This window comes from Macrobrachium nipponense, chromosome 6 (assembly GCF_015104395.2).
Source record: "Macrobrachium nipponense isolate FS-2020 chromosome 6, ASM1510439v2, whole genome shotgun sequence".
Classification (NCBI taxonomy): domain Eukaryota; kingdom Metazoa; phylum Arthropoda; class Malacostraca; order Decapoda; family Palaemonidae; genus Macrobrachium; species Macrobrachium nipponense.
Genome location: NC_061108.1, coordinates 390,939 through 398,619, shown reverse-complemented (window position 1 = coordinate 398,619; position 7,681 = coordinate 390,939). Strand labels below are relative to the sequence as shown.

General features: G+C 33.2%; 1 long non-coding RNA gene across 1 annotated transcript; it reads left to right on the top strand.

Moving 5' to 3' along the window:
• Positions 1–314: 314 nt before the first annotated feature.
• On the top strand, positions 315–2,497 carry LOC135216792 (uncharacterized). Its single transcript, XR_010314925.1, has 2 exons — positions 315–1,085; positions 1,838–2,497. It is a non-coding gene; the product is annotated as an uncharacterized LOC135216792 (long non-coding RNA).
• Positions 2,498–7,681: the final 5,184 nt, after the last annotated feature.

Genomic DNA, 7,681 nt, shown 5'->3' with positions numbered 1-7,681 from the left:
TGGATACATCAACACATTTTCTAAACACACATATATATTATATGTATATATCATATAGACATACATACACACACATATATATATATATATATATATATATATATATATATAATATATATATATATATATATATATATATATATATAGACAAACATTAAACTACAAATGTCGTTTCATATACTTGTAGCTTAATGTTTGTGTATAAAAAATATCGCGGCATACGTGGCAATATTATATATATATATATAATATATATATATATATATATATATATATATATATATATATATATATATATACACACATATACATATGGTACTTTGTTTTCAGCAATTCGTCGTCCTAGCTACAACCCACCAGAGTAGACTGGCTGGCTCTTAGTGACCACTTTTTTCAAGAAAGCATTACATGAAGTCTGCAAATGAATTTACATGATAAATATAACTTACTGAAAATATCACATCCTGTCAAAGAGAATTCTCCTGCAAAAACACGCTTTGTTCCCGCTTTTCTAACATTTCATTAGTAGTTTATTTTGGTGTTGCAGTCAACTTATTGGAACAGGGATTTGATTTCTCAAATGAGAACTGATATTGCACGAAATGTTAACTAAAGTTTTTATTTTCCCAACATTCTCATGAGTTGTACACTACAATTTCGAAAATCATAACGTCTGGAAGAGAGAGAGAGAGAGAGAGAGAGAGAGAGAGAGAGAGAGAGAGAGAGAGAGAGAGAGAGAGAGAGAGAGTTATAGTACTTCAGTGTCCCGGAGAAACGAATAATCAAATACCTGCCAGATATAATAATTGGTACCTTCTCTAAAGCAGCTGATTATATTGACCTCAAATGACTTCGTTTCCCCATAAATATCTCGGTGCCTTTGATGCAAATCTAATCATTAACATACTACTTTCGAAGGACAAACGTTACTATCCCAAATACCCCAAATTTTTCGCAACTGAGGGGCCAAACTCCGCCCATATCAGGGTTTATCCTCGGCGTATTCAGCCGTCAGGAGTCTTCAGTCCAGGCTAAACTTCGCACTCGATACACCTACAGTATTTCTTCGCAACACGATGAAGTTGGTAAGAAGTCACTGAAGAATGTTACACTAAAGATCATTTTGTTATTTTGAAAGGCTGAATTCAAGGTTCTGTGATTGGAGGAATGTTTCCAGTTGCTTGAGACTGAGAAAGAGATAATTTGCAAGGTTCCCGAGATTAGCTGAGTGTTATGGGTTCTTAGAGAAAGATAAGACATTTTTGAGATTTGCAAGATATATACAGCCTGCTAGTTAAGTGTATTTACTTTTTATTCTTTTGCGAATTTTGACAGCTTCCTTTGTGATTTATTCTTTACATATGATATATATTCTCGTAACTGTCATCACTTGTAGTAAAAGTGTGAATTAGTGGTGATATTTGTGAGAAATCGATTTCAATATTGAAAAAATTAATCGCTTTAAAAACGCATAAATCACAGCACCCTATCATTCCTGACTCACCGGATTGTACAGACTGTTTTGAAGTCGTGTATCTCTGTAATACTTCATCATTACATGTATAAGTATGTATGTATACTGTTTTTAAGTCGTGTATCCCTATAATACTTTACTATTATACATATATATATATATATATATATATATATATATATTATATATATATATATATATGTGTGTGTGTGTGTGTGTGTGTGTGTGTGTGTATACAAATATGCATATGCATATATATACACACATGCATATATACTATATGTATGTATGAATGCATATATACAGTATATATACAAATGTATATAATGTATATAACACATAAAATATTATTTACCCCATCAGACCACTCTCGTGACACTGGCTCTCTGCCTCCTCCTTCTGGGATCCGATTTAATGATTCCAGGACCTGGGTCCTCGGCCCTTGCCAGCCCAATGCCAGGTAGGGGAGGGGGAGGTCGAGGAGGAGGAGGAAAAGGAGGTCGAGGAAGAGGAAAAGGTCGAGGGAAAGGAGGCCTCGGGAGGCCAGGATTGGGGGGAGGCAGAGGCACAAGCTTAGGACACGGAGGTCGAGGAGCGTTCCAGGATCGTAGGAAACAGGGCTCCAATTTTGGCAATTTCGTGCCTTCCGGAGTCCCTGGTCCCTGAAGACGATAGAGTCTCATCCGCTCTCCACTGGTGCTAAAGAAGACTCGTCAACACTCATCCCTGCTTCTATTAGTAGCCACAAAGGACCTTCAACTTATTATTTTTGATACTAAATAAAACTCATCCCTGCTTCTACTGGTAGCCAAGAAGGACCTTCAACTTACTATTTTTGATACTAAATAAAACAAGGCGTGATGAGACCTCCAGCTTACTCGGGTCGCGGGCTAAAATCGACGAAAATTCAAAATAAATATGCTATATTTCATTAGAAATAGTTATTCTGTATTGTTTAGCATGCACACTATTTATTTTGACATTTTCCTTCGTATAAATAAATCATGACTATCTTACCTAGAATTCCTGTATCTTTACCCAAAGCGAAACACCTTTTTCAGACCTTTTTAGGCTCTTCAAAAGAGCTTTCCTACCCCCCAACAAGAACAGCAGCAGCAAGAACAAGAACAACGTAGTTTGAACACTTACTCACCGAGTAAGCGAAAATGACGAATTTCTCATTAACTTTTTTTTATTTGCCCTATACGAATGAAAAACCTGTATTGTGTCAACTCAAATTGAGTCAAAATGAAAATGCAAGTCATGAAGGGTCTTCAACTTACTATTTTTGATACCAGATAAAATAATGTCGAATTTCTCATCATTAAGATTTTCTTATTATTCTAGTACGGATGAAACACCTGAATTGAGTAAAATTTAAATGAACTTTCCAATTTTATTTAATTTTACTCATGGCAGAAAAATCTAGCATTATTATATGAAAGTGAATCGACAAGCAAGTGGCAGAGAGAGAGGAGAGAGAGAGAGAGAGAGAGAGAGAGATAGAGAGAGAGAGAGAGCAAAATAAAAAGACAAGTAATAATGAAAAACACCACTGCATGTCTGTCAGCATTAAGGATGCACTGAACAACAGATGAGTAAATATATTCAGTGTTTTCCCAGAAATTGATTAGGCTGGGTTTTTTACGTTACATATCAAGAAATATATCTAAGTTATTTAGGGAAAAATAATCAGAAATCAAAACACGATTGACGCCAAAAAACGGAGAACAATAGTTAACTTGAGGAAATGTAATGGTTAGTATGATAAATATAAAAAAACACTGGAAGAACTGTATAAGGAGTTTTTTTTACGATAACTTGAACACGTGTCAGAAAACAAACTTGTCACTGTTAGAGACATAAATGTTGGTTTAAGAGGAGATGGCATTATATATATTATATATATATATATATATTATATATATATATATATATATATATATATATATATATATATATATATATATATATATATATATATATATATATATATATATATATATATATATATATAAGGGATCCTCACGTGAGAATGAAAGGATCTCTTATATACATACTTCATCCACGGGACCATTGTGGAATTGTACATATATATATATATATATATATATATATATATATATATATATATATATATATATATATATATATATATACATATATATATATAAACTTGCAAAATGAAATTTTCTACTTGGCCTTGGCAATATTATTCATTATCAAACCATGACCATGCTGAATTTACAAAGTTGTATACATCTAATATGGTTAAGAATCAATTACTGGTTACGAATCAAGTTCAATAGTCTATGCATATGGATGAGCACACTTAAAAAGTACGTCAAAAAATTCCCAGCTACAGAAAAATAAATAAATAATGCATTTCAAACGAAAAAGGACACAGAACACATCATAAACAATACACAGACTCCTGCCTCAGACCTCACACTTTCATCAGAAACCCTCACACCATTATGAAAAGGACAGTGGCTCAATCTACAACGTAAATTAAGCACTCGACATGCTGTGAGAGAACACGGCTCACTCACACCTGACATTTGTTTACTCACGGGTGGATTCGTTCTTACGTATGAATTGAGATCTCTCGGACCTTCTACTCCAGGTGAGCCGAAACGAGTTCAGTCTGGTAGCGAACGTCGAAGCGGAAGGTGACTTCATTTCTGGACTGTTGACAGAAGACGGCAGTTAGTTACCTTACTGATTGAGGGGAATAAACAAAAAGCGAAGCTGCAATGCATTACTACCCTAATGCTATTCTCATTGCATTTTAATACATTTTTTATCTTTTCTTTAATTTATCAATTTCATTTTCTTTTTATTAAGTGACATACATCTCTTCTTTCTGTGTTTCCCTTGACCTTCTGTTACTTCTTAATGAACACCTTAATATTCATTGGAAGCTTGAATTACAAGTCAGTGGCCCCTGTGGTGGGGACCTTCCATACGAACAGGGTTCATCTTCTGAATAATAATAATAATAATAATAATAATAATAATAATAATAATAATAATAATAATAATAATAATAATAATAATAATAATAATAATTTCGGAAGGAGACCCTCTCGTAGACAGGTTTTGTTATATCAATTTTGTAGAGAGTCTTCTCTATTTTTCTGATGAAGGCTTTCTCGTTGTAGCTTAGACTGGCGAGCAACGCACCAAAGGGCATGGTAAAATTCGATTGAGTCATTTTGGTTTTTTATTGCTTATACAATTCTCTCTCTCTCTCTCTCTCTCTCTCTCTCTCTGTATATATATATATATAATATCTATATATATATATATATATATATATATATATATATATATATATATATATATATCATATATATATCTCTACATATCTACATATACATACATATATATATATATATATATATATATATATATATATATATATATATATATTCTATATATATATATATATATATATATATATATATATATAATATATATATATATATATATATATATATATATATATGTATATATATGTATATATATATATTATATATATATATTATATATATAATATATATATATATATATCACTCCAAGTCGACGTTTCGTCCTGATCCACTGGACATTATCCAGCGATGACTTTTTAGGGACTGAATTCCAGTGGTTGTTGTTTTGATTAAGCTGACCTTGTCTCAGCACGGGCTCGTGCTCACCAAGCACCCCGTAAGGTTTCCAGTGGCGAATTCTTCTCCTTATATCATGAAGTTGCGGGCTCTCGAGTATGGTTTGGAGAACCTCTCCGGAAGGTCGAGTTTACATTGGTTCCTGGGAAGGTGACTCATACGGCGAGCATTTTCGAGTTTTGCGGACCTTCTCAGGCGGGGAATATCACTGGGAGCCTCTTGATTGCCATCTTGCTTGGTGAGACGTACCCGCGTGAAGTCAGATTAATCAACAGATATCACAAGTTTAACATACGACTAGAATTTGAGAAATATCTAGAAGTGTTCGTGAACTATCGGTGATAAATTATTAGTGTGAAATAGTAGATAAAGCGTCTTCTAAGTTAGTTACAAGTGTAATACTGAAATCAGAAACAAGATGGCAGTAAGTTCCAACTGCGGGAAGAGTGGCGTAATTTAGCTTGCTTGGCGGATTCGCAATATGATGAGGTAGCAGGAAGGGAACTGGCATTTCTCATCTATGAAATCAGCAACAGTCCTAACCAAAAAGATACAAAAGCATTCATAGATATATTAGAAGGATATAATCCTTCAAACTGGAACAAATCTAATGAAAACATCTTGAAAATAATTGAAGAAGTTCCAAATAAATCCAAGTGGTCAAGGCGACTCATAAAGAAAATATACATAAACCAACATATTCCGACAAAGAAAATGATAAGGTGAATCTTGTGAATATCCTAATGATGCATTAGGAAAAGAATGCCAAAGCATGCAAACTGTGTAAGGTTTGGTATAGCATAGTCAATCCCACAAAAAACCTAATCAGAAAATGTGCTGCATTTTGCAACATTCCGACCCATCCACAGTGTGCTGAGGTAATGCAAGATTTGAGGAAAGATACAAGAATTTTTTGTTCAACATGTCTATCATGGATAGACAATGTTATTAAATCAAGATGAATGTACAAATAGTTGAGGATGAAGAAGAAGAGGAAGAAGAAGAAGAAAAAGAAGAAGAGGAAAACGGAAGAGAAGTAAACAAAATGAAATGACAGAAAAAAATAAGGAAAACAAAGAACAAGATAAAAGTATGGATGGCAGAGATACTCATTGATACTACATATGAGGCAATAAAGCAGCATATCCTACGAAGAAATAAATAAAATTACGATATGACAACAGAAAAGCAAATCCCGAAGAGGCTCTACCCAGATCTACACAAATGACGGGAAAGAGGAAAAAATAGACAAGAAAGACAAAATCTGCAACCTTTTGAAAGAGGGAATTGCAGATTTGGAGAAAGATGTTACTACAACATCCTAAGGTATGTCAAAAACTATGAAATATATGGTAAATGTGCATACTTAGATGGCTATGGGGATGATTGCAGAGATCTGCATCCAAAAATATGTAAAACCTAAAAGAAGGAAAAGGATGTAAGTTCGACAAAAATGCAATATATGCACCCTGTAGCCATGAATCATAATCAAATAAATAACCCACCAAGTAATAAAATCCAAAATAAGAAAGAAACAAATAAAGAGAGAAATCAAGAATATCAGGTAAAAGAGAAAAGCCAAACCACCAATGAGATATGCAGAGGTGTCAGCAAAAAATTTCAAAGCATCAGCTCCGAAATTCTACTCAAGAGATAATAACTGTATTTATTATGCAAGAGGATATTGCAGAAACGGAGAAAATTGCAGATTCAGACACAAAATGAATAATTATGATGAAGGAAGATCAAATATTATGGAAAAGTTGGATTTTTTAATAATGTCAGAATTTCTGGAAATGAAAAAAGAACAACACATACCAGAACAGGAAAGAGACATGGGAAAATCCTTATTACTACCAATATTAAATGAAGGAGAAAACACGCAAACCATCATAGTGATGAATGCGCAGGGTTTAGTTACGAGTAACTCAAAAAGAAAATAGAGTACTTAGAAGACTAAACCCCAAAAGAAATGAAAAGAAAATAGATATAATGAAATATAAGTGAAACCTGGTATTCCCAAGAGACTGGGAATGATGATCAATAAAAAGAAGGGGGTCCAAACTTATAGATCAGATAGAAAATATGGAATCAAGGGGAACCGCAATATATGGGAAAGACAAAAACAAGGAAAAATATATGAGAAATATAGTAACTCATAATGTGACTAATAGCGGTTAGAAAAATTTGGAATCGAAAAATTGATGATCCTAGTAATATATGAAACCTCCTAATACTAAAGGAGTTTGGCTTAATAATTGAAAAATTGGATGATATATGTAGAAATCACAAGACTGGCCTATTCCTCCTATCTGGTTGACTTGCAACTTTTCCTTTTCGTAAAGAATGGAAAAAAGAACTAATAGGAGACTGATGTTGTACTTATACATATAAAAAAGAGAGTAATAGTAGTGCAGAAGATAAGAGGCAATTTGAAAAGCTATTAGATATGCTACTAGAATACAACATTCAACAAATAAATCACCTGCCAACAAGAAAGGAAAATACTTTAGACCTAGTATTTGTGAACGAGATG